The sequence below is a fragment of the Coenobita brevimanus genome, chromosome 53 (assembly GCF_032717465.1).
Source record: "Coenobita brevimanus isolate Jiangsu-jjx chromosome 53, ASM3271746v2, whole genome shotgun sequence".
Classification (NCBI taxonomy): Eukaryota; Metazoa; Arthropoda; class Malacostraca; order Decapoda; family Coenobitidae; genus Coenobita; species Coenobita brevimanus.
The window spans coordinates 5,401,058-5,409,789 of NC_137006.1; positions in this window are offsets into that span (position 1 = coordinate 5,401,058).

Sequence of the window (8,732 nt, forward strand, 5' to 3'; positions counted from 1 at the left end):
CGGTGGCATGACAAGAGGGTCGTGCACATGCTCACCACCGTACATAAGGGGGAAAGGACAGACAGTGGGAAGGTCGACTGTAGGACAGGCGAACCTGTGATGAAACCTGATGCTGTGTTAGACTACAATATCAACATGCGGCTGGTGGACAAGTCCGACATGATGATTGGTGAGATCGATTGCCTCAGGAAGAATACTAGGCGGTACAGGAAAGTTTTTCTGCATCTCATAGACATGACGATGCTGAATGCCTTCATCCTGTACAAGATGAAGGTCAAGCCACCCAAGTCCTTCTCCCTGAGGTTGTTCGCCAGGACTTGTGTTCAGCAGCTGCTGGAAAGATATGGTAGGGTGACAGCAGCAACTCCAAGGCGCCATCCAGTAACACTTCCCGACCGACTTGAGCAGAGGGCATATATGGATCGGCACAGACTGGTGCTAATGCCTGCCACAGGCAAGAGGAAGGCTGCGATCGGCAGGTGCCAGGTGTGTGCACATAATACCCGACGCACACCTGAGCACAAACGCACCTCTTGGCAGTGCGCTGAGTACCAGGTTCCCCTCTGTGTTACCTGCTTCTTTGATTACCACAGCCAGAAGCAGTTCTAAAAGTGCAAGTGGGAAAGGAGACTAATGTGTAAATAATGTGTAAATAGCAAGTGAAAGCAATGGATGTTCAGTACATATGATTGAACAGTGTATTATAGTTTTATCTTACTGAAAGTGACAGTGAATAACATAGTGTAAGTAAAATAGAAGGGTAAATATTGAAAATACAATAGAAAATGTAAATAGTAATGTAAGTAATTAGTAATATAAGAATATGAGTACAAATACTTTATGTTATAAGAGTGAAAGTGGATCCGTGGCTCTCTACGTATTTTACTGAATGAAAAATTGAATGACTTCAGTGACAATAAACTAATACTACTGAAGGAAACTTATGGATAAAAACTCCAGATATATATAAGTGTTATATAGTAATAGAAATATAAAGTGTGAGGGGTTTTATGAAAAATAAATGACAGAGTACCAAGAGCGAACTAGCGCAAGTGGGAAGGTCATAGGCGCTCGTAATTTTCATTGCTTTCACAGTGGGTTTTTTTTTTGGAGTATGGATCCCAAACTACTTGATAATCATAGAGTAGTGTTTATAGTGTTAATATCTGGCTGTGGTAATCATATTACGGGTTGTCGGGAAGTGTAAAGTGGAGACTTCGTTACCCAACTTCAGAGGTCTCCACAAGTCCTATGGTAACGGACGAAGGCTCAACAAACATTCCAGGAGAAAGCTGAAGGTATGTGCCATAAGCATATGTAATTTTAATATTCTAGGACTAATAACTGATTTTTGGCAAATATTTTTTGAGAGTCTGTCGGAGCCCGAATAACCCCAAGGGACACTCAAAACATTGGTAAACATGCCCGCGGTGTAAGAGTTAATAAAGATTTTCTGTCGGCACCCCATGTAGTACCCGCTAGGTACTTGAGGATATTTAACGGTTTATCACAACGAGCAATCAAATTATTAACATGAATTTTGAAGTTCAAACGACGATCAAAATGTATTCCCAAAAACTTTACAGAATTTTGAAAAGGTACCGCCTGATTATCCAAAGTTAAGCACAAATTAGGTATGTTACGAGTCGTAAAAACTACAGCGGCACACTTAGGGACGGAAAACTTATATCCCCACTGCAAGGCCCATTGGTGGACGGAATCAAGGGCTGCTTGAATCCGCCCAGCCGAAAAGTGTGCATTATGGGAAGAGTGCCATATTGCACAATCGTCAGCATAGAGCGAGTATTTAAGATTCCTTGGGATGGGAGCTAATGACAGAATATCATTGATCACAATGCTAAATAAAGTAGGACTAAGCACACTTCCCTGCGGCACCCCGTTTTCCTGGATAAATATATCCGATGTTACGTTACGGGGCAATTTGACAGAGAAAGTTCTGTCCCATAAGAAATTTGAAATAAAAATAGGCAAATTTCCTCTTAAACCATAAGCATAGAGCTTTATCAGTATGCCGTGTCGCCATGTCATGTCATAGGCCTTATGGATGTCCAAGAACACCCCTATCATGAATACTTTATTGGCAAATGCCTCTGAAATACAATGCTCCAAATTCATTAAATGATCTAGTGAACTTCAGTATTTACGGAAGCCACATTGTTGATCATTTAACAAATTCTTTGACTCTAAAACAAAAAGAAGCCTATTATTAACCATGCGTTCCATGACCTTACATAGACAAGAAGTCAACACAATAGGGAGAAATGAAGTGGGATTCATAAGACGACCAGCCTCTTTGGGTATCGGTATGACATGCGCAAAGTGCCATGAGTTTGGGAACGTTTGAGATGCCCAAATCTCATTGTACAATGCTAACATCTTAATCAGGCTGTCCTGATTAAGATACTGGATCATACTGTACTTGATGGTGTCAGGTCCAAGGCTGGTGTCTTTACAGGATTCAAGGGCAAGGAGCAGTTCATCTAGCTAGCATAAACTCTTGGTTGTACGGGAAGTTTACTTCTTCTGTGGCAAAGTCTATGATTTGTAGCTCAGCCGTGCGTTTATTGTGTTGAAAATGCGGGTCGTAATTGGCTGAGCTACTTACATGAGAAAAACTCCTGGCGAGGATGTTAGCAACGTCCATGGGCTCGTCATAGAAGGTATTGTTCACCTGCAGGGTGGTGACAGGGAAATATTGGCCTTTATTATTTAATAATCTTATGGTGGACCAGACTTTACTTAATGGTGTTGTACGAGTCACCGTGGACACAAAGGACCGCCAGGAGTCACGTTTGGCCCTTCTTATTATTCTCCTTGCCTCAGCCCATGCTTGTTTGTATGCAATTAAACTTTCCTCTGTAGGCTGACTGTCAAAAATCCTGTATCTCCTATTGCGTTTTCTTAATGCTTGTCGGCAATCCGGCGTCCACCAATGTGCTCTATGCTTCGCATGAATTGTAGAAGTCTTGGGAATAGCAGCCTCAGCTGCGTGTAATATGGATTTTGTTATATTTTCGACCTTAACATCTATGGTCTCCCCAGATATATCTAAATTGGCAATCCTTGAGAAGGATACCCAATCTGCTTTCTTATATTTAAATTTTGGAGGTGGAGGGTCCGAAACGATGTCACGTGTATAAGAAAGACAGATGGGTAAATGATCACTTCCCAAGGAGTCGTCATAAGAGTCCCATGAGAAATCTTGATGTATACCAGGGGAGGCAAAAGATAAGTCAATGGCCGAAAAGTTACCAGTACGATCATCTACACGAGTCACTCTACCATCGTTCAGAAGACAGAGGTTGGACTGTAGTATTAGGTCGGCTACTTACCACGACCATCGATCCTCAAGCTACCCCACTGATAGTAATGGGCGTTAAAGTCGCCCAACACTAACTTATTTCCAGGCAGATGTTCAAATAGTGAATTTAAAGCATCAATATCAATGAGGCCATGTGGAGGACAGTACAGAGAGCAAATAGACAGCTATGTGTTATTAAATTTTACTCTGCACGCGACAGCTTCCAGAGTAGAATTTAGAATCACTTCCATTTGTGGGTGTGATTTGTGTGTGTATGTGGCAACTCCGTGACCTTCATATCTTCTATATGAGTGGTAGTGTTTGAAGTGTGGAGGATCAGGATGATCCTCCACGTGCGTCTCCTGTAAACAAACAACGTCTGGCCTGTGTAGGGAAAGCAAGATTGCTAGATATTGTAATTTATTTCCAAGACCTCTACAATTCCACTGTAATATAGTGAAAGTGACGGTTTAAGATTTTCGTTGGGGGCCAGTATGCTTCGTCTTTTTTTTGTTGCCCGCCAGCAGGCGAGCGACTACCGGGGGACCTATCCCAATGCTTGTTGATGGAAGCCTCCATACTTTCATCAATAACTAGGCTCCCAGCCTCCCCTGAGGAAGAGCTAACCTTTCTCTCCCTCACTGGAGTAGGAACCAGAAGAACATGAGGTTTGACTGTTTCGTGAGGGTGGTCATGTTACACTTAGTAGGCATGTCAGACTTCGCTTTAGGCCGCACTAATGGAGAGGCAGCAGCAGCCTGAGAATATGTGGAGGCCTTAGGGATGTAAGTGAGAGAGTTGGAGCGGACAGGAGGCCGAGATGGAGAGGTACTGTGAGTGGCAGGAGGGAGAAGGACAAGGTCAGTTTGCGTCTCGACAGAGCATATCACAGGACGGGACATTACCGCTGAAGCATAGCACCTATTCGGCTTGGGAGTTGCATGCAACTCCTTCACCTTTTTCCTAGCTTCATGGAAGGAAATACCAACCTCAGTTGCCTTCACCGTGCAGACCTCCTTCCACTTGAGACAATCCCTAGAGGAAGTGGAGTGAGTACCCTTGCAGTGAAGGCAACATACTGACTCGGATGTGCAATGTTCCGCATCATAACCCTGGCTTGCACACTTGCCGCACACTGGCTGGGAAGCCCGACAAGTCTTTGCACCATGCCCATACAGCTGGCATTTCAGGCAACGCAAAGGGTTAGGGATGTACGGTCGAACGTGAATGATTTCATAACCAACTTTGACATGACTAGGAAGAGAAACTTTGCCAAACGTCAAGATAATAGTTGCTGTCTTCGTCCTTGTGCCTTCCGAGTAACGAGTAATAAATCTAGCCTCAATTAGATTTTGCTGCACCAATTCATTACGATTTCGTCCTCGCTTATCACCATGAGATCCCTGTTAGTGACAACACCCTTGCAAGAATTCATGGAGACTGTGATTTTCGCTTCGACATCGTAACAGTGGAATTTACGCAGTTTCAGTAAATCTCTCACCTGTGACGAGTTAGCAGTTTTGACCAGGAGATCTCCATTAGCAAGTTTTTTTACTTGTTCGACTTCTCCCGCACAGTGGTCATTACCTTCTTGATAAGGAAGGGATTGAGACTGGACAGGGGAGTGGAACCTAGAGCATGAATTGTCACGTAGGTCGCATTCCCTACAGGAACTTCAAAGTGGGGCTCGAGTCTGGCGTCAGTTAGTCTGTGGGTGGTCAGTCACGTCAACCCTATTGTCGGCAGGACCACCTCCCCCCCTGAAGGGGGGGGAAGGCAGCAGGGACGTCCGCCATAGGTACCACTTCCCCCTCACGGGGGAAGTGGGAAGAAAAACGACCAAGGGACAAATTAGCCGGGGAAAACACACCTAGTCTGAGAATACCTCTCAAACCACTCTCGGGAGGACGCGCCTGTGTGTAACTCACACCCCAGAGCGATCAGTGGGGGGTACACTCCAGAGATGGGTAAGCAAAGGCGATCTCAGTAAGTAGATATAGACACCTACTATGTCTCTAATAGGCCTGGGAGGAAAATGAGATCTAGCTAACCTAACTTTATTATGGCTATGTACAAAACTATTCCCGGTGAGGCAGCCCTAGAACGCTAGAGGAGAGAACAACGAATACAAGTCTGCACTTTCCACGACCATCCATCAAAGTCCCCCGAGTACTTGTTCAAACAGCCAGGCTTTTATATACAAACTCACAGAAGCATGAAAGTAACAAAAAGTTATTAAAATGGGCAGACACTCATTAACGCGACCAGACACGAAACTAACATGGACAGACACGAAAACGGCAACAATGAGCCTATGGAAAGTTCAAAAAACAGAAGTGTGCATTAGTTTCCTCATCAGAAAGGCTCAAAATTACATATTAGTCGATGATAGAAACTCCAACTGATAAATTTCACTTCATGATATAACACTGCAACAAGCGACAACACTCAGGCAGGCCAGCTGGCTGCTCCCACACGGTTTGATATCTATAAAACTCTTTTTTTATTCACAGAAGTGCTAAGCATGATGTTATCAGCACAAGCAAATAAAAAATGCTCTGAACGAAACATTAGTATAAGCAATTTGATCAGAAACACGTAACAATATATATATATATATATATATATATATATATATATATATATATATATATATATATATATATATATATATATATTTTGCATTTTTTCTCGTTATGTTTATTTTTGCCATTTGCACCAGCACTTTAAGGCATAATGAAATGCCTTATTCCTTGATTTATAGTTATCATGCGTGAAGTATGAAAAATAATATTGTGTTGGCGTTTATCTGAATATACACCGTTAAAACAATGTTACCACTAACAATATTGGGAGAAACTGTAGTTGTTAGCAGAATAAAAAAGTAGAAATCTGTAGATTTTTTTTTATAAGTACAGAAATAAACATATGTATACTAAGCTAAATTGTTCACAATATTCCCAAATTGGAGGGTAAGTTATATCCACAAAAGTCTCCATACATTTTAAATAACTGGTTAAAAAGTTTATTGTTATGCTAGGTGTTTTTAGGTCGAGTTCTCTGCCTAAGAACACTAGCTACTGAGCGGGTCCTCTTTCTAGACTGGAACTAGAACACACAACGAGAGGAACAAGGCATAAAAACGCGGCAGACCGCCTTTACACATCTATTGCCTTAATTAAATTTCCTTACAATATACAACAATTATATACAATACAGGTTATATGGACAATGTCAGGCTTTGGTAAACAACAATTACTGCACACAATATATACAGAAAAAGTGTAGTCACCGTCGGTCAGTACTATTCATCAACAATATACAGTGGTTGTAATCACAGTCTGAACAGTCTTTACCGTACAGTCCTAGCGTATCACTCGTTAGTTCTAGACTTAGGCAATTCTCACTGTACATTAGATGTGCCACTCTGTTGAGTATGGACACTGTCAGCCTTCACTGTACCACAGGTATGAATAGGACATATAACACAGACACTGTCAGTCTCTGGTTCATTTGGTGACACTGGGACTACATTACTGGGCTTCTTGGGCTGTTGAAACCTGGGCTAATCATAAGTGGCGCCTGGGCGTAGGAGGCTGGTTGTTGGGCGTACCCTCCCGTAGGGGGCACGGGACTACTGCAGGGGGTGAGGTCGTCTGGGTGTGGCTGCGCTCTGGTGTACAGGGAGGCCCTTCCCTGATGGGGCCTCGACCTGGGAGGTGGCCCTCGGAACAGGGGCCGAACAAAGCCAACAGACACACCTGTCATCGCCTGCTCCTGGCGGAGGGTCGTCAGTGGGACGGGCTCGGGAGGTCTCGCCCAGAGGTTCTGGGGAGGTTCCTGGGTGGCTGGGGACTGTGGTCACCACTGGGCTGGACCTCTGTCAGGAGCTGCCTGTGGCGTCCCTTCCGGGTGGCATCCGTCAGCACTGGATGTTGTCCACGGGCAACCTGTAGGGTGTGGATCTCCTCTCCCTGGATAGGGCCCTGCCACCACTCCTCAAACAGCAGCTCCTCTGGGGGACTATACCTGTGAGGAGAGTGAGAGGGACATCCCCCTCGACCTCCAGATGGCAGGTGGGCCGAGCCAGAGACTTCCTCCGAAGGGGTAGTCCCAGACACTGTGGATGAAAGGTGTACAGTGGCCGACCCTTCCCCGATGCGTACAGTGACCGACATCGCAGTTCCACAGGCTCTAGGGGCAACAGCTGAAGGGCGTACAGTGGCCGACCCTTCCCCGGTACGTACAGTGGCGATACTGCGGTGCTGTTCCCTGAGGAGGCAGATGAAGGACGTACAGTGGCCGACCCTTCCCTGACACATACAGTGGCTGACGTCGCGGGTCTGCCTTTGCCTGGCTTGCCAGCCGACGTGCGTACAGTGGCTGTCATGTCCAACACAGGGCGAACAGTGGCCGCCACCACGGGACTGGTCCTGGGGGTGGCTGCAGTTGAGGGGTATACAATGGCCGACCCTTCCCCAGTACATACAGTGGCCAACACCACGGTGCTGCAGGGGGCAACAGGCGAAGGACGTACAGTGGCCGACCCTTCCCAGGTACGTACAGTGGCCGATACCGTAGTGCTGCTTGGGACTGTCTGTAGACAAGTCCTACCCCGAGCCTTGTGAGCGTGGGTCCGGGTGTGATGTAGTGCGCCGGTACTGTTTAGTTGTCGTTGGCCGTGTTGAGGCGAAGAGGGGCGTAGGGCTGTGGTACACCTGGGCCCGTTTTGCTCGGGCCTGGCGTACTTGTAACCATTTGTAATAATATGTAGCATGTAAGTATAGTATGTAAGTACTGTATTGTAAGTGGGATCCAAGTAGGGCGCCAGTGATCGCATACTAATGTCTGGCCTAATTCAAATTTTGCTGAACCATGAGTTTGAGGCCACACCACTGGCTCACGGCTGCTGTGTGGAGATATAAGGCAGTGCTTAATATATTATCAGAAAACTACTCTGAGACTTCGAATTCACCTACGACTGGCGTCAAGGGGGATCAACATTCTTAACAGGCACTCTCTCTGCTTCCCCCTCCGTGATCTCCTTCTGGGATGGGAGTGGGGGGCTTGGGGCCGTCCTAAGGTGGGTGTCTCCGTGGGGGTGTGTGTTTCAATTATTAATTGCTACAAAAAGATAAACCTCGGAGGTATATTTGGGGAGTGGCGCGATCCCCAACACACACACCCCTAGCTACGGGCCTGGATGTGGAGAGATTGCACTAAGATTACTGGACAAAGTTCGAAAGAATGTCATAAGAATTAATTACTAACAAACCAGAAATAACAATTAACTACCATCCCTACAAGTAAGATGGAATGTTGCTTCCCTTGCATTATTTTAGAGGTCTTTTTATGGCAAATGCTTAAATGAAGTTGGATCCATTGTGCCATTTTTCCATGCCTTCCCCTG